At 42.1% G+C, this 18789-nt stretch overlaps 1 protein-coding gene across 3 annotated transcripts in view; it reads left to right on the plus strand.

Moving 5' to 3' along the window:
- Positions 1–4108: 4108 nt before the first annotated feature.
- The window catches only part of LOC128299031 (receptor-type guanylate cyclase Gyc76C-like), a 40190-nt gene continuing 25509 nt past the window's right edge, over positions 4109–18789 (plus strand). The window contains exons 1-2 of one of the 3 annotated variants that reach the window (XM_053034865.1): positions 4109–4804; positions 5426–6625. The gene's annotated coding sequence lies outside the window, so the exon portion shown is untranslated. The remainder of the gene's footprint in view (positions 4805–5425; positions 6626–18789) is intronic. The other 2 variants (XM_053034866.1, XM_053034867.1) reach the window with 2 other exon arrangements.

Genomic DNA, 18789 nt, shown 5'->3' on the forward strand with positions numbered 1-18789 from the left:
GATGGGGTGAAGTCTAGGATGAAAAATTGATTGAAAATCTTTAGGCTTTTGCTTTCTGCACGCTTTTGCCCGATTGATTGATATTGTTTTATGCAATGTACCTTTGTACGCCTCGTTATTGGTGCTGCTCTTTAAAAGTAGCTATATTCAGTTGAAAATTAATCAAATAATTCGTTATGCACTCGTTTTAGTTTTCAGCGAGCTGTAACTAATGCACAAGCTCTTCAAACTACTTTCTTCATCATTGTTTTCCCTCGTTCGTATCTATCCCTTGGGAAGAGTCTGCACACTCCGAAGGAACTACATTTAGTGTAGTTTGATTCGCACTCGACAAACTAGACACACTCAACCTTTTGTGCAATGGTACGGCAGTGTTACTTCCACCGGTAAGTTTTCACCACTAACGCTGTGCATTTGTTGCTTCGCTAAAACTTTCTTCGAACGCAAAAGAACTTGTTCATTTTCCTAAAGCGAAACCGTCGGTATGACGATGCCGGTGCTTAGTGCGAACTTAGTTTGTCGGTCGGTTTCCGTTGCTTAAAATCTACGGTTCCGTGGAATTTCTGGCTTTTCGCTAAGACTGTGGTTGTTAAGGTATGGGGTTTGAATTTTGTTTCAATCTTGATGATAGTATCGGAATGAGGACTTATTGTAATGGAGAACGCTGGCAGCCAAGCTTAACGTTACAAGTTCATCGTTCACGGTTAATGGTTTTCAAGTACTGGTGCCATCCAGTGAGGTTTTTATTTGGAGTTTGTTCGTAAAGTTGACCTTAAAATGAATTGAAATGCATTCGTGTGTTACGATGTGCAGTTAATTTTATTACCAAAATGTATATCTAATTTTTACGTAAATCGAACACGATCGTATGGTTTATTCCGTACGAAAGTTGTTTCTCTATCATTTTATTTGACAATTAACGGCCATTTTAAAATGTATTTCATCGATCTCTCTTTTTTCGATCCATGAAAAACACATAGTCAATCTTAGACTGTAAAAGGGAAGTATGTCACACTCATTTCTCGCCTCAATTTCTGCTGAAAATCATAAATTCCTTGCCGAACAGTCCTGTCAAATGGCAGCGTTTCTATGAAAAGCAATGGAAAAGAATCCTTTCCAAAGCTATAATTGCAAATTGCCACATTGTATCTGAAGAAGGAAGTAATCGAAAAGGGCGACAAGTCGTTCAATTGTGTTTTTCCGCATTTTTTTTATCATCTCGGAAAGAAAAGTATTAGTTTAGTCTTATTGTTTTCTACACCGTGCAGCAATGGGAAATATTTTGAAATGTTAACACTTATCGTAATTTTAACTTTCCCAGCGCATTGATTTATATCGCGTGCTCTTACTCCTGTGTCTGTATATTTGAAATGAAAAACCCGCAAAATAATACGTATATTGTACCCCGTCTAAAACCACGCAACTACGAGAATCCACGGTTCGTATTATTGTATGGAACGTTGTGTTTATTTTTATCACCGTGATGAAGTGTACGATTCCCGGTTTCCGGAACCGGTTCGCGAACCTGGCGTACCTGGTAGAGATGTTGGAGCAACGAGAAGTTGGGTCGATGGGAACATTCTCGGTCGATTGCCTTTATACGGATATTAAATTTGAATAATCCTTCGAAATAGCTTACGAGTGGATAGGAATACGGTGTGCGGTTTTAGGAGTGAAGAGCTAAAACAGCGCGTCTCTAAAAATGATAAAATCGGCTTGACCGTTTTCGGATCTCTATTTGGTCATGCTGCTTTTCCCACGAAACACATTTCGTTGTGCGTTGTCTTTGGTTTTGTTTTTTTTCCAGGTGATGGCACAGGAATGCATAAAACCCGTGCTATGATGTTTCCCTAATGTGATATGTACGGTTTATTTTATTGTGTTTTGTTTTTTTTCGGTTCTTAAATTCATTTCTGAGCACGCGAATGTGAATGGGTTTACGAGTCGCGATTTCCGTCGCGTGAAAAGAAAGAAAAAAGCGCCTGCCTTTACGTTGACACAAATAGAAATTCAGCCCGGAGCGGAAATGAGATTATTCTGTCCGATGCAAATGTTTTGCCATATTTTCGTGTTGTTTCCTTTTCGCAATTGATTCGCCTCCAAGAAGCAAACACAACCGGTCATGTGTAAAAATGCGCCGCGTATTGCGAATAGCGCACCTTTCGGGTTTTTGATGAAATGGAAATTTATGTATCGCTCCCCGATAGTTTAACGGCCATTTGATGAGGTTGTTGTCATCGTTTGAGGGGGGTTTTTTTTGTCGCTTTTCATTAAATATAATGCTTTGATCGGTTGGAACGCGTGTCGGTGAAATAATTTAACGAATGCTATAATTAGGTTCCATTCAGCAAATTGCTTTCTGGGCTGTCCGCTGTGGAACTGGCGCTGTGGGTGTTTGTGAATGAAAATGCAAAACAGAGCCTAAAGATATGTGCCGCCGTTACGGATTAACGCTATTGAATGAAGTGATTGGTCTAGATATAAAGCTTTGTATTGTAACTGGCTCTGAAGTGGATTCGTTCCACAGGCGGTATCTATTAGCTTTAAACGTCTTTATCTTTAGTTGTTGTTGTTTAAACATTTTCCTGCATCCCAGTTATGAAAAACTAAAGTTTTTATCTGGTCGTTAGCTATTATGATGTGTATTTGTTTAAAGAAATTCATTCAAGTCTTATCCGTCAGTATTTCCGGGAGAAAGTATGGGAGAGCATCGAGAAAAAGCTTGAACACCTGAAATGAACCTATACCACAGTAGAAGCCCGAGGTGTAGATCGAAGTCAAAGTGATCTCATCTTTCCACCGTGAGAACAGAGCTATTAACCAAACGTTTAAGATGTTTCTAACACGAGATGGCTCCCAAAATGGCTTCCAAAATGGCCCCCAAAATGGCTTTCTTTCAATTGATGGCGGAATGTTTTGACTACTTTTACTGAGCGACTGAGGTCCTGAAGTCTGTTTCTTGTGGATTTACTAAGATTTGGGAAAAGGACAAAAAAAAATTACCTCTAGAAGAAGTATCACCGTGCAAATAGACATGCAGCGATTTTTCTCAGTGCGAAATTTCGCAAAGTAGCTCAATCTTGCAAAAAACCCATTTCTCATGTGGAAACATTTCAGCGCCTACTGAGGCTGTCAAATCATTACATCGACAAGCCGTTTTTTATATATGAACTTATCATCGTATTTCATCGAATAGCATTGCGAAATTTCGCACTGCGAAAAATCGCTGCATGTCTATTTGCACGGTCATGTTGATGTGGTATTTCGTACCAACCCCGATCATTGTGTCAAGCGATCTCCGGTGGAGATGCACTCTTCAACATATTCAACAGTTTTACATGAGAACCTTTTTGTGAATATTTCAAACAGAAGATCTTCTTCAATAATTCTGAATCGCAACGCGAAGCAGCATTCGATCGTCAAGTCGAGAGGAGTTTTTAAAACTTCAGTATGGTTTTTTTTATGTTACAACTGCTCGTTGAAAATGAACTTACCCTCAGTTCATCCGCTCAAGGTCAGTGCGCAAGCAGTTGCTGATCACATATTTAATTAGCAAAGCAACTAAAAATCCTTTCGCCGGTTGATAAGAACCCATTTTTAGCACAAATTTGCTTATTTTTTTGCGCACCCAATTATAACTCCACCAAACGGCGGATCATCTCACGTACGACGACAGTGTTCCTTATCATAGCGGGTTTCCATTGGAATTGGAAGCAAACGAACGCACTGGGGCAGTACCAACAGGCTTGGTACAAATAATAAACACTTGACGCTACGAAACGACACGTCGACCGTTCTCGCTTTAATCGCCACCCGGATCGTGTCATCATCATCATCCGCCGGCAGTAGTTTTGTGTTTTGTTTTGGGCTTGGCTTAAGATCGTTTTCTTACCGCTTTCGTCCGCGCCTGTATTTATGTGTCTCTTATTTTTCCATCTTTGTGGTTTATTTTTAGATCCATCCCGACGGAACCCTTCGACAGGCAGGAGGGATGGAGCGATGGCGGGGGGGGGGGGACCCCAATGGCTGGGCTACGTGGAGCCCCCGAAAATGAGCTAACCGAACGACCGAAACGAGAGAGAAAGTGTGTGTGTGTGTGTGTGTGTGGGTTTGTACGGGGGACGCTCGCGAGTTCCTCGCCTATGTTTTTGCTTACCGTGTACGATCGGCCACTCTCGGCGTGTGCGTGTGTTTGATCCCCTATCATGTGGTGATGCTGCGATGGCGTTGCGAGGGTTGTTGCTAAAGGAAACCCATCTTCCTTCCGCAAACACCTACCCTTCCTCCATTTTGAACATAATTCGCTCTGGTGGAGCAACGCGCCGACTACAATTCTCTTTCTCTCCTCACTGTGGTTTAATGCTCGGGAAGATGCACCCCTATCATCATCCCCAACCCTCCACCGCAGGGGTGAGTCTACGTACACAAAAAAATCGCGAGTGAGAGAGTGTGTGTGTGAGAAAGAGAGAGAGAAAGCGCGAGATAAAGAGAGGGAGAGAGAGAGCAGTGGCAGCACTCCGTCGAAAAGCGGTTCACTCGCGTTCTCGCGTGCACGGAGCAGAAGCAACGCATCTCCCGTGGGAAACGGATCGTTTTTGATCGTTTGGCGCGCGCGTTTACCTCGGCTGAGCCGCCGGGGAATCGGTTCGAGTCTAGGTGTCGAGTGGAAAAGTTAAAGAAAGAAAGGAAGAAAAAAGTTCAAAATTATCGTGTGTCTACACGTTGTTTGCGTTGCTGTGTAACCGTATGTACGTGCGCAATTCGGTTCAAGTGTGTGCAGTGTGTGCGTCCACGTATCTAGCAAGTACTTACTGGGTTTAAAGGCGAAAATACAATAACATATGAATATTCATGCGGTCAAGCTGTTCGAAAAGAACATCACACCAATCCAACATTGGTCCTGAGAAGATTAGCTTGAGAGGGAATTTTCTTCCGGCCAAACAGCAAGAAAGTCCCTCGCTGGGAAAGACATGGCCCCACTCGCCGTGTTCTAATCTGCGTCAGCGCCATCTAGATCGTTATCTTAATCCCTCCGTGCAGCAAATTAATCAAAGTGTGCAGTCAGCAGCAGGCCAAGCAAAAAGCGGCGCATACTAAGTTTATCATCATTTACAGGCCAAGCAGCTGAGTGCCAAGCAAAAATAATAAAAAAAGAACGTAAAAGGAACCAACCACAACGAAAGAGAGTGAGAACGAGCGCACACACGTCAAAGAACGCAGGGTTTTTTTTTATTTGTTACCGTTTCTCCCTTTCGAATTCTTTTCTCCCAACCCTTATCCGACGCTTCGAGGCAGATGAAAATATGAATTCCCTCGCCAAAAAAAAAAAAATAAAAGCACCCAAATATTGGGCACCATTTTCTCACGATCATTTGTTGTGCTTTGTTCCGATTTTGTATGTTGTTTTTCTTTTCCACCCTCACAGTTACGTCAGCAACATTGTTCTTGTACGTGTGCGTGCGTGTGTGTGTTTGTTTGTGAAGTCAGTTTTGCAAGTGTTTCTGGTTTAGCAGTGTTGTTCTTTTTATAATTCGCCAAAAAAAAAACGCACACACACACAGCCGGAAGCTGTGACTTGGTGTTTGGGGTGTGAGTTCCTGTACGATCACTGTATGATCACGCGCCAGATTGTGCGCGCCCGTGTATGTGTGTGTGTTAAAGTACGTGTGTAATACGCGGAAAAGTGCAACGAAAACGCAACGATCTGGTGAAAATATAACCTGCTGCAAAAATAAAAAATATTTACCACAAACGTAAAGTGTTGACATCCTTGAATTTGAGGAGTTATTTTTTAGTCGATGTCTGAGGCAGTGTTCTAACAAATCACACAAATAAATGTGTCCGCGGTGTGTGCAGCGTGTGTGGTGCGCAATTATTCAATCTGTTTGATCTTGAGTGGTTGCAAGTGTGCATAACAACAGCAACAAAATATCACAAAACGAAGATTTTAGCATTTAAGTTCAGCTCCTGTTCGTGGTGTGCACGCGAAGGAAAGGCTTTCAGCAAGCGGGTGCACGGAGAAAACGGGCAGTGCACAGCAGGGTAGGGGATCGGCGAAACGAAAAAAAAAGAAAACGTAATAATATTCCACAAATCAGCCAAGTGCCACGTATCAGCGTCAATTCTCGCGTTCTCGGCGATCAGCAAATTGTGTTCTTCCTTCTTAGAGAAAACGTCAGTGGAGCCCGGCTCATAACGGCAGTGGAGGAAGCAAAACCGAAGAGTGTACGAAAAAATGGCGATGAGCTAGCGTGTGCTTGCGGCGCGTTCACAACAGCAGACGAAAGCGAAGATTTGACAGAAGAGCAAAAGTGAAACACATTCCCCGCCCGATCGTCCGTTTGGGCACATTTGAAGCCCCCAACCGCGGTGACCAAGTGCAAGTGAATATTTCGTGGCTAAGATACGCAACGATCGGTGGCGGCTCGGTAAAGTATTTGCTGGCATTTCCATCCCGGTTTCTCCCACGGCATTCTGGCACCAAGGGGAGTACGTCCCCGCCCCAACACGTTAGCCCCCTCGCTTCGTTGCAACCCTTCGTCACGAAACCGGCACCCCACAGGACGACGATTTCACGTTCAAGGCGAAGCGCGAAACTATTCTAAGTTCGGCCTTCGAACACATGGTAAGTTTGGCTTGCGACTCTAGATTAGCGAAACGAAATCAAAAACTGGCGAGACGCTGAAGGAAGTGGGAAATCAAAATCGGAACGGGGAGCCACGGGGTGAGTCGCTAGGGCACATACAGGGGGGACACACAGTGAGGGCGCTATTTTTAGCTCAGATGTTGCTGCAGAACATTTACGCTTTGTCGGACACATAGAGGGAAAGCGTCATCCCCGCTCACCCCAGCTGCGAGGGGTTGAATGAGGTGTCTGTTTATATTTTTGCACTGCACCAGAAACGGTGTTGTGCAGTTATGGTGCCGAACAGCAACAAGCGGACTTGCTGCTGTTGTTTTTTTACTTCTTCTCTTCGCTAGTGCCCCTGTTCTGGCTCGTGCATGTTTATTTGCGGCAACGGTGCACGTATTTGCTCTCCTCAAACCATTCGTTCGATCTGCAGCAACAAGTATAATTGCTAAAACAAAGCAAAAGCAAACAAACTGTGGAAAACTCACTTCTTGGTGGTGTGCCCATGATATGCTACGGCCTGAGGCTGTACGGTGTGTACACTTGGGTTATGGCAAAAAAAAAACGACAAAAAAGCCTCTGTTTACGATACACATTTCTCGGTGTGCTAAAGAAACCGATGCGGGAGGGAATTTTTTTACGATCGTAAACGGGCCAAAAGTTTGTTTTGAAAATAAAATAATAAATAATTTGCCTTTCACTTTCACCGGGGTGGGTTAAGAGGAAAAACAGAGAACCCTATAGTACAGTGAAGTTTGTTAAATTGCCTCATTATAGCGTTTGATTGAGAAGCCTTTGCATACCTCAACGATCATGCAATGGAAGCTAACTAAAGGGGTTTCCAATAGGGATTCGTTTTCTTTCCAACCGATCATTTATTCATTGTGCATCATCCAATGTTTGTTGAATGTACAAGCTTCGCAATAGGACAGGGTTTTGGCATTCATTGAAATTTAAAATGACAGTTGGACGTCCGGTTTTTATACACGGTGCTCTGTTTTAATATAATTGAGGAAAATTATCTAATGGAGGATTTTCATCGGAGCAAACCTCTACCCGTTATAACCCAAGAATAATCTTCCAATATGTTATTTTTTGCATAACTGAAAAGCACTTCAGCATGTTGAGCAACACCATGGAGAGCGCAACAACAAGTGGAAAAGATTAAATTGTGTGATAAAGATCATTGTGCAACGTTGATGAAAAAAGTAAAGTAAATCGATTTGGTATACCTTTTACTAAGAAATTTTGCATCTGAAAGGTTCATTTTAACAACTAAACAGCCAAAGGTATTGATAGGAATATCTCTTCAAGGAAAGGATAAATCTCGTCAACATCTCATTCACTCAGTTTTTTTGGTTTACCTTTGAGGATAGTACTCAGTTTAGAGTTTAAAAATTCATATAGATATGCCAACGATGTATAGATAGACCTCTTCGATCGAAGTCTTACAGTTTAAAGGTTTAAAAGTAATAATCACAATTATGCGGCACCATTTAACAATCCTTTTCTGCAACATTCAATCGTGAAGATTTATTTTGGTTGGAAAGAGGAGAGAGTTGGTATGATGTCACAATGTTAACGAATAACAAGACAAAAATAGATAAACGACGTCATACCATTGCCAATCAATTTATCATCCTTTCAGAAATGAATTAAATTCGATGAATGCAACATATTGGCATATTTAAACCGAGCAATTTTAATTCAGTGTCTTTGTAAATAGACGTTCTAAATAATTGTATGCTACAGTTCCTTACTATCGTGATAGCACATTAAGATTCATATTTTTGGCCCGGCTTTCATCATTCGGTTTCGCAATGGAGCCGCCTAGTCAGTTGTAAAACCGTTGCCATGGGTACGACAAATGGTGTACGGATTTATTGTACCGAAAATTTTGCGACCGTTTTCAATTGTGTTTCACTCCGTTGTGAAAGCAAAATACGAATGGGAAAAAGGATTGTCACAAAGGTCGTAGAATTTCGTGCAGTCAATTATAATGTGATTTTACGATCACAACGTTATCGCAAGTTATGGGGTTCGGATCGGAATTATCAAACAAACATTTTGTAAGATTTAATTTTCCTTTGCTCTTGCAATTGTTTCATCGTTATTTCGGGTAGGAATAGAACATCATCTATTTTTTCCATGAATTTAATATAAACGGAAACCCTGTTGGGTATTGTCCTGTACGTAATCTAAATTTGGTGCCAATTTCAAGTATTCTGTGGCGCATTTAGTTCGTTTAATCTAGTGCTATTTTTGCTGCCTCAAGCAAGAAGAATTCCTCAAATAATAACGTGATTCTGTACGCAGCGTTGCAATGTAAACCCATTTTGAGTGGTATCGCAGCAAAAACCGTCACCTGCAGACAACTGGAACGAAAATCCTTTCGGCAGTAACTTACCTTCGATGGTGATGGTGATGAAGTTATGCAAAACTGTGCCGTTCAGCCCTACCGACCGGCAGGACCTTATCAAAGCGATGCCACGTGACAATAAATCATTCCGGAACGGTTAAAGTTCTTCGTGTTGGGCCCGTGTTGGGGTTTTGTTGCCGCATGCCAGCCGTTACAGGGATGCGAAACATCCTTTCTACCGGGCCGGTTAATTTTCCCCAAGCAAAACTTTAAACCAAAAAGCACAAGCCGATCGTGAAAATTGCGGGTGTTTCATTTCGCTTCTCGGAAACGTTGCACGCACAAGATGGTTTTACTCTGGTGTGTACGGGAGATGTTGTGGTAAGTTGTGAAATGTAGTGGAAAATGGGGGACAAATGGTGCCTCATGTAAGAAGCCATACAAGCGAGATATGATTTTACGTTTCATAAGCACTTTCGTTGTTGCAAAATGCATTGCACCAGCAAAAGTATAGATGTGTTCGCGTAAAGCAAAAATTGGGTTTTAGAATAGTCTCCAGCTTTTTTTGTACATAAATTAACTTTTAATGTAAGGTAATAATGGAATTTAATACAGTCATTAGAGTACAAGCAATGTAGGAATCGGATAAGTGAGTTGATGTTAAAATAGAAGCGTTGAACTGAATATTGCGATTTAAAACTGAAATATAAAATGTCAGGTGTTCGAGTGCGAAACGCGAAGCTCTCTATTGCAAAAGATTGTCTTCTTCATGCGGAATGGAAATATACCGGCACGGCTTAAGTAATGAAAGCCTCCGTCTCCAAGGGGTAATTCTGAACCCTACACCTACTCATTCGACCGTGTGTATTGGGGAGCTTCTTTTTTTCGTCCTAGTCACATTTATTCTTACCGTTTTCGCCCCTACACAACAACCACTAGCTGAACATGGCCAATGGACAGGATCGGCCCAACGAAGGCTTGGCACTGATCGGTATTAAGCATACAAACATAACTGTCAGCCCGTCGGCGGCATAAATTAATGGCTAATTGTTGGTTTTATCGGCAGCACCCAGAGGGCCCAAAGGGTTTTGCCGGCTAAAAACAGCTGGGCAAGCATGCGGGGAAGGTTCGTGTTGCCTGGTGCTGCCTGTTGTGTCATCCGATCAAACCGTTTATCGTTTGTGGTGTAGGGAGAAAAGCAAAAAAAAAAAAAAGAAAGAAGCGAAAGGTCTGCTGAATCGTTTCCCTTCCGCCCTAGGTTAGATGGTAGAGGCCGTTGGCTTGCAATATTTAGCCATTCAGTAAAAGCCCGATTGTTGGCGATGTTGGTAGGTAAATAAAGCCGCTGGATGCGTGATGTCTGTGGAATATCCAAAAGGTATCCCTATCATAGCAAACATTGCTCAGACGTTTATGGAAAGACTCGTCTTGGTAGCTTGTTTTGTTTAACAATTTGTATTGTTTAGAACATTGTTCTAATTCTGCTTTTTTTGCACACATTGACAACTGTCTACATGTTTGCGATCAAACTCGCAATCATGTCATCGACACCAGCATCATCAGCACGTGACACACGACGATGTTTCATCTCGTAGCGTGAGCTTAATGGTTCTTCACATCCGCAAACCACACGCACGCAGTTCGTTCGGCAGATGAGTTTTGCGCTACTATTTTGGTGGTGTTTAATTACGCAGTTAGCAAGACGGGCGACAGACACCCACACGCTCACACAGTCCACGTAATATGCGTCCTTTCCCCAGCTTTGATAGCTTCCCAATCTTCCAATATTTAAAAAGGCGACCGAGAAACCCGGTGGGGCGACACACGGTTGCGCGAATCAAGCGGACGGACGTGGTTGCCGGTTGTTTGGTTTGTTCCCGGCAGGTGATAATTTATCGTGATGGACGGGGGTAAATATTTAATTAACACATTCGACAGCACGGGAATGGTGGAGATAAATATCTAAAAGCACCACTGTTGGTGCACATGGTTGGCGAATTGGTTTTTGCGTCGTGGGTTATCAACTGTGGGGTGAGTGTTGCTGGGGCATTTTTTCGTCGTTCGCCGTATCACCGTTACATTACAGCAGTATTCCGGTATATTGGGCGCATCATGCTAATATACGGTAAGCTAAAGCTCGTTTTGGTGTACAATTTTTAACACGAGCGTAATATTACTCTGCTGCGGTTTAAGAGTTTTTAATGGTGTCGGGTTTTATGTACTTTTGTTTGAAATGCTAAGCTTGAAAACGGTTGTCGACCGTGCGAAGGGAACGACAAACATTCATTTGCTGGCCCCAGCGACAGGCCGTGCGCTCATAAAGAATAATCGAACGACGAATGAAATGCAAACTTGGTGCGATACGCGATAAGTGGAGGCTCAATTAGTAACTTCGGACACCCTGGAAGAATGCAAACGATCTTGATTAGTGGTAAAGCGCGGCGCTCTGTTGCCTACTAGTATCGCTTAGCATCATAACGAATTTGCTGCGCAAAATCGATCTCACGATTGTGGTGATTTAATTCGACAAAACTCATTCTCGGATGCAATATTTAATGTTTAATGGTTAAAGTAGTAATTATATCTATTTCTTTCGTATTGTTTTAATATTTTGGTTATCAAAATATTAAACACGATGTTAACGTGTGGATAATTTTAAACAACTCACAATAAACAACCTGTCATTGATCCCACCATCACTCATATGTATCTGCCTATAAGTTTCATTGATTATTCCAACTTAAAGTTGGAAGAAATTTGTAATCGCCGGTCTAAATCTAATGATCTATCTAAATGATGCGCAGTGATAGCAATGTATATGAAATCTGTCAGTGAAATGGATCTCCTGTGACAACAATTTTAGCTCACTGACCCATAAATCACAGTGGGTGGAGAAAGAAATTTTTGGATTTCAAACTTTTGAGCTATAAATATGCGGAAGTAAGTAGCGATAGCAATCAAATCGTGCCCTTTCTAAATAAACATCAGATCTATTTACGTTTTAATTCGATAAACTTTGCAAAAAATGTTTAATTTTCGAGGCGGACGGCAACAGAACCTTTCGACCTAAAGATGTACGATCGGTGAGATTGTGCATCGCCTAAACTGATATTTATATTGAATTTTAATACTCACAAGAACACTTCTTGTGTTCTTTTATTTATGGTCCTCTTTCCTGCTCTATTTTCATTCATCTCATTCTTTAATGTGGTTTCATTGAAAGTCTAACCTTTTAATCTAAATATCAAAAGGGATCTTCTCAGTGTTGCAAGTTCCATTTTCGATTCGATGCTTGAAATTAAGGTACATATTTACTGAAGCAGAAAGAAAGTCTAATGCCCCGTACCGAGCGCACGAGACGACCTACTCCGTCGCCCATGCGTACGTGCACCCACGGGGCATCGCGGCAAGGCCAACAAAATGCATCCAGAAATTAATCGCCCACCGCCCGGTCCAAACCGGTGACGTGCCGCCGTACAAGTCGGAGGCACCGCAGGTCGACGATGTCGTCGTCGCCGTCGCATGCGTACGGACCACCACCTTGAGAAGCTGGTCCGCTGGCTGTTCCGTGAAACAGGTTAGACCGGGCCCCGGGCAAACCGAACCTGGGCTCCGGCGTTGTTGTGATTCCCGGTGACACTCACGCAGGGGCGAGAAGATATCATCGGGTTGGGGGTGTGTGCGCGGCGTAGGTCAATGAAACTGCTGTACGGCTAAGTGGTTTTTCGAGGTGCAGTTGTTGTGGTTTGGTTTACTTAAGCAACGCGGCAGAGTGCATCTGCTGCGCTGTGTACGGTGTTTTTTGCCCAGCACCCAGCATGTGATGGCTATTTTAATACGACGTTGCTTAATTAAGGATGCTTAATACAACAGCAACAAAAATATCAACTTCAACTTTTCCATCCGAGTTTAACCCATTCAAACTTTACTAGAATGGTAAAACCGAGATGGACATACCGATTCGCTGCAACGAGCGGCGTCGTCGGAAGCCTTGGTTCACACCCTGCGTACGCTACTAATTACAATTAGGCTGAAATTTATTGGCTCCAGATTGGAACTTTATTTCCGTCCCTTCCGTAACCACCCAGCAAAAACCCACCCCGAAAACCCAGCGCAAACGACCGTGATGTGTGATTGGAAAAAAGAAATTGTGATTTAGAGCGATAGCAAGGGGAGGGTGAAAAAATGCCGTATCACTACAGCGCACTAGCATGCGATAAAATATAGTCTTATGATAGCGCATGACAAGATTGCTGGGAGAAGTCTGGGAAGACGCGACTGGGAATGAAACCGTCGCCCGAGTGCGGTCGAGCGAGTTTCAGACAAGCTGTCCTTTCCGACACACACGCAAAGGATGTGTTCTGGATGATGGTTGCGGCTTCGCCCTCTTCGCTATCCATATTCTCATGCGCCCTGGCCAGACAGCAAATGAATCCACCACACCGGAAAAGGAACTGACAAGCTCTGTGCGAAAAGTTCTTTTTCCCATGCAGTTTTTTTCGTGTCGTACAAATGAAATACATTTCGTGTTGTTGGTTCTCTTTTTCCTCTGCGCCTTTTTTGTTTCCATCCTGCACACGCTACCTTTTGGTGGGAGTGCATTAATGCAACGCGTGTCGGTGACAGCATGCGGCGCACTGTTGTTCATGTTGTTTTGTGTGATTCGAGCCAAACCACGGGGTGGGAAATGCATTGTGGTAGAAACACAGTCGGGAGCGCAACAGGACACTTTTTTCGATGCGGAATACAACACTACTCGTAAATGGACGACAGATGATGGTTTGCAAAACATTATCAGTTTTGTAGTGGAGAGAATAATGTTGTGTGGTATTTAACATTAGTTGATTGGGAGGTTGTAAATAAATACATTGAACGATTATTATTTTAATACAGGTGTAACAACTTCTAGTAAAAAATGTGTTTTGGTCAGTTGACATTCCAAAGCTGTCATTAGATTTTACAAAGTTTGATAATGGTCTTAAAAACGCCAAAAAAACATTTTTAACGCAACGTTAATGTTAATGCAATTAATTGAATTTAAGGACGGTCTATTAGTGAAAAATAGTTGATGAATTTCAGGATAAAAGGAAAAAAAGATATTTCTAAAATTCTTTAATGACTCAAACGGTGGCACTTATTGTCATTTCATCAAAAAAAACCTCATTAATCACACATTTATGAATACGTTTTAAGAAGATACTGTAATATTGTACATAGCGAACCAAACAATTAAATTTTTTATCAAACCGTTGGACATACTTAATTAAAAGGCGATGTTTAACACCAAAATAATAAGTCAATCTGACAATGGTCAAAAACTATAATGCAAAAATAGATTTATCATTTTTAACTTGATAATTTCCGACTAGTAGTTAGTTTATTTAAATATCGCCGAAAAGCATAATTTATTTACTAAAAAAATCATACCTCGCTAGTAAACGATTGGTCGACCCGCAGTGGTTAATAATATCGCCTACCGATTCGGTTGTTTCGTTACGAAAGTCGTCAATTATCACATCACCATCATTCTTGACCGCGTAAACTTTGCGTTCCGCTTGCGCTCCGCCAATTCACCCATGTCCACCTTTCTAGCAAACATTTCACAGAACATAACTGAACCCATCCATCATGCTACTTTGTTTGTCTGATTGGCACCAGTTTTCGAAACGAAATCGGCAAGAAAAGCAAACACACACACACACTCGCAAGCGCACATTCTTAACCTTCTCATTACCATTTGGTGGGGCCGATTTCCGGTTGCGGGTTGTCCGCTTCTTGTGGTTCCCTTCCAGCTGAGCGAACTGATGATCACCGAGATCGCGATGGCCATGAAATTTCCTTCCCAGCATATAGCCCTCCACGATCGATCATCGACAGAACAACGTGCTCCCCCGCTGGTTCGCTTCTGCTGCTGTTGTTTGCGTCGTTTTTTTTTGTTGCTCGCTTAAACGCTATTTCTCGTCCTCTTCGGCCGTTGTTCTGTGCTTACCGTGCGCTTCGGTGATGGGGTGAGTGTAGTGAGCGGGTAACACTATTTTTTTTCTGCATGCAAAGCTTACGCACGCACTGTTGGCAAATCAATTAATTTAGAGTAAAGCCGCGCATCGCGGTGTAGCTCTTCCTGTCTTCCAGCCGGGTACTGGGTTTGCACGCATCGTATCGGTTCGCGTCCGGCCGAAGCGAAGGAATCAAGACATTCCGGACAATGTTGCAAAATTGCCCATTTGCTTAGGGTGCCCCGGTTGACTGGAGGTCGATGGATGGCTATAACGGTGGGTTACGCTGAGGACGCGTAAAGCTGGTTTTGACAAACGTGCCGCCAACGACGGGGAACCCCCCCTCTTTGGTTCCCCGAGGTCTGGCTGACTTTGATCGACTTGAACTTGACCACCTAGGGAAGTTGTGGTTTGATCTCCGATCGCGCTGTGGTCCGTTTTGTTAAACAGAAAACACAACCGGTGCTTGATTGATAAGTTATTTTTTGAGGTTTTCTAGGCTTTGGGCACCCGTTTGTATGATTCCAAATATTTTATACTTGACTTATATTATCTTATACTTTTAAACTTGAACTTTTTTGTTATTGAAAACCATAAACGATTACGAAGAGTTAACTTCTTTGGTTTATCGTTGATCAATTCCTCACAAATAAAATAAGATATTCTTCATTAATTAGTCTAACGAATACGTATATGACATCTCGTCTACGGTTTATCCGGAGTATTCGATGAATCGGGTTTAATCGAAATTAACTTTACGCTCACGTTGTGCTTTGGTTTATGAATTTCTACCAGAATAATATATATTTTTAAAATGCCATTACATTATGGAGTCGGTTACTTTTCAAGCAAGCAATTATTGGCACAAAATAAATGGATGAGTCAAGTTAAGAAGGAAGCAAAAGAAAGCCACAAAGCAAGCATAAATAAAACAAAGAGAGGGTTAAAAAAATCAAAGAAAAGCCCCACGTCCACAACTACTTCCTTCGATCATTTCACCACCGGTGGTGCGGTCCGATCGATTATGATCAGGCATAAATTATTGGCTCGAACATTCCGTTTCGTTTGACGGTTTAACGCAGGCGCACCTGAGGGTGGTTTGCTGCGGCCAGCCAAATCGGGGGAACGGTAGCACTACGGATGGGTAGTTTGGTTTTTAATTCGATCGGGGACCACCACGAACGAACGTACATCATGCACCAGGGTTTGCGGGCTGTGCGGGGTCCAAGGTTCCGATGGCCTAGCCACAATACAACCGGGTGCGAAACCATTGACCGAACCCAGTTGAAGGTGAAGTTGTTTTTATGTTTTTTGTTTTGCTCACACTGTTGAAAACCCCCGTTTAGCGGAGTAGAAATAGCGCAAAAATCCTCATTGCCATTGTAGCACAGTTATTACTTAATTAGTGATACAAAACCACCGCCAGGTTTTGGGTTTTTCTCTCGCCTGCCGAGACAGCATCACGGCACAAAATGCACGCGAAGATAATTTCTTTGCGGTACGACAAACTATGACAACGGTTGCGACCACCGTCTGATGCTGTCCACTTCCGGGTTGGTGGGAAAAAAGGGTACGATAATTGAATCAGCATCCAGGCGAGGGATGGGTAAGCGTACTCGGAAAAACATATCGGAATGCGCTAAGGCGAAACAGTGTTAAAGCACGATAATTGTGCAATTGTGGCATGGCAGATGGATATAAAGTTTAAACTCCCCGTTTGAAGTAGGTTTACATTCTCATATGCTCGTCACCGACGCACATTTGGTGATTAGATTCGCATAACTCTTTATTAATAACAACAGCATTATTGTTCGTTTCATGAATTAATATGCTCCGTTCTTCTGCTCTGACACATATTAGGGGCAGTATTTGAATCGTTGTATCATCCACATCGTTATTATGCACTTAATGTTCGAAATATGATCTAATCAAACATGTTATAGTTGTCATTCTACGTTGCTCTTATTAATAAAAATCATTGTATATTTAATTGACAATTATAACAAGTTGAATTAAGTTTGCTATGTCGAATAAAATTTGATTTTACTTCCGAATTTATTAGCTATTTTACGTATCTTATAGGCTAATCTAAAATGTTCTCATAGTTTCCAAGAATCAAAAATTACCACGCGTAATTGGAGTCAACTTAAAACACATTGTAAAGAGAGAAAAGTAAAGACACTAAAGTCCAACAGCTAAATTCTCATCTAATTTCATTGCAAAGTCTTAACTAAGGAACTAAATCATTAAAGAGCGACAAGGTAATGAATGAAACTTTCACCACAACATGCACGTGAGGCTATCAACTTGACCTATTTGCATGTAATAATAATAGCGGAACATCCTTATTCAAGATTCACCAACCATAAACTCTTCATTTGAATTGAATAGATTACAACAAAAAAAAAACAGCTACTGCATAAGCCACTGTACGCCCGATGTAACGATACTTTCGATCTTTCGCAGGAAAATGCGCCTGATGCATTCATTGAATCTGTAAAGCAAAGACCCGAAAGCGAACCGTAAACTTTGCTGCCATGCTGGGGGAAAAGGATGTCAGTGCAGTAGGGGGGTTTTTTTTTGGAAGGGAACCCAATCCATCAACCAGGACCTTTACCTTTCGGCTTCGATGTATGCTTGGATCATCGGGTTTTAATGAATTCCATTCAGAGACAGGCAGGGAACGCTAGCTAGCTGCCTGAACGGCCAGCTTGAACGCGGGCGTAGAACGCTGCAAGGAGAAGAATTTCCATTTTTGCTGTGCTCTGCATGTGCTTTTTTGCAGGGTTTTGTGAAAGGTTCCGTACGAAAGTACAGTGCGTGCGGGAGTGCCGTAGAATGCAATCATCACGTTCGCGAACAAATGGCTTTCGTTAGGGAGCGAAGTAAAAATATTGATAGCGTTTTATTCGACAGGAGATCGTAACATTCTTGTCCAAGGATTGGGTGATGGAAACATATTTTGAGAACATGTTTTGAACCAAAAAACAGTAGTAAACAGTTGCGTTTGTCAGTACACTACTGTAACGAATCAATCTTGGCATTCTTGGGATTGAGCGTCAGACGTTACAGCTGGTACGGTTGATAAGACGAATCATTCAATATGCTTGCCCAGTGAGCGAAAACTTCCGGTCACGAATGGATGGCAAGGCTGGCGGTTGCCTACACGAACGTTAGATAAATGCTTACAGTACGTCACCACCTGTTCGATAGTACGGTGGGCGAATGTGGAAAATGTTTCATTTTCCACATGTTTTTCCACCGTTGCGTCAGTTCAATTTTGCATGCAAGTAGTGATTCAACATTGATCCATTAACTGGATGCATGTATGGGCAAGATGCAAAAGTTGAAATGCAGTTCACGGCGTAAAGTTCAAAGCATATTTGACAATGAATTAAGCATAGAGTTTCCATTATGCTTAACCGAACAAAGTAAGCAATTGGTGCATATTGTTTTATTAATGTAGGCGAATCATTGGTTGAAAGTCGTTGGAGTATAAAAGCGATATTATATTTAAGGTCTTGTAATTTGATAGATATTATTAGATATTTTTAGAACTGTCTGCACTTGCTAGTGCTTTGTGAAGACGAGAATCCTTTGAAGTATGTAAACGGAATATGAATAAAACCGGAAGTCGTAAAAGCACATTAAAGACGTCCAATTCAGTCCTGACCTGAAGACCTGAAGACCTGAAAACTTCCTGATTTGAATTGGTAATCTAAGTAGACCGTTTGATGAAACGTTATGTCGCATTTAAATTTGAACTATCACCATATATCTTTTAAATTAAATCAAAATTACCA

The sequence above is a fragment of the Anopheles moucheti genome, chromosome 2, assembly GCF_943734755.1.
Source record: "Anopheles moucheti chromosome 2, idAnoMoucSN_F20_07, whole genome shotgun sequence".
NCBI lineage: Eukaryota > Metazoa > Arthropoda > Insecta > Diptera > Culicidae > Anopheles > Anopheles moucheti.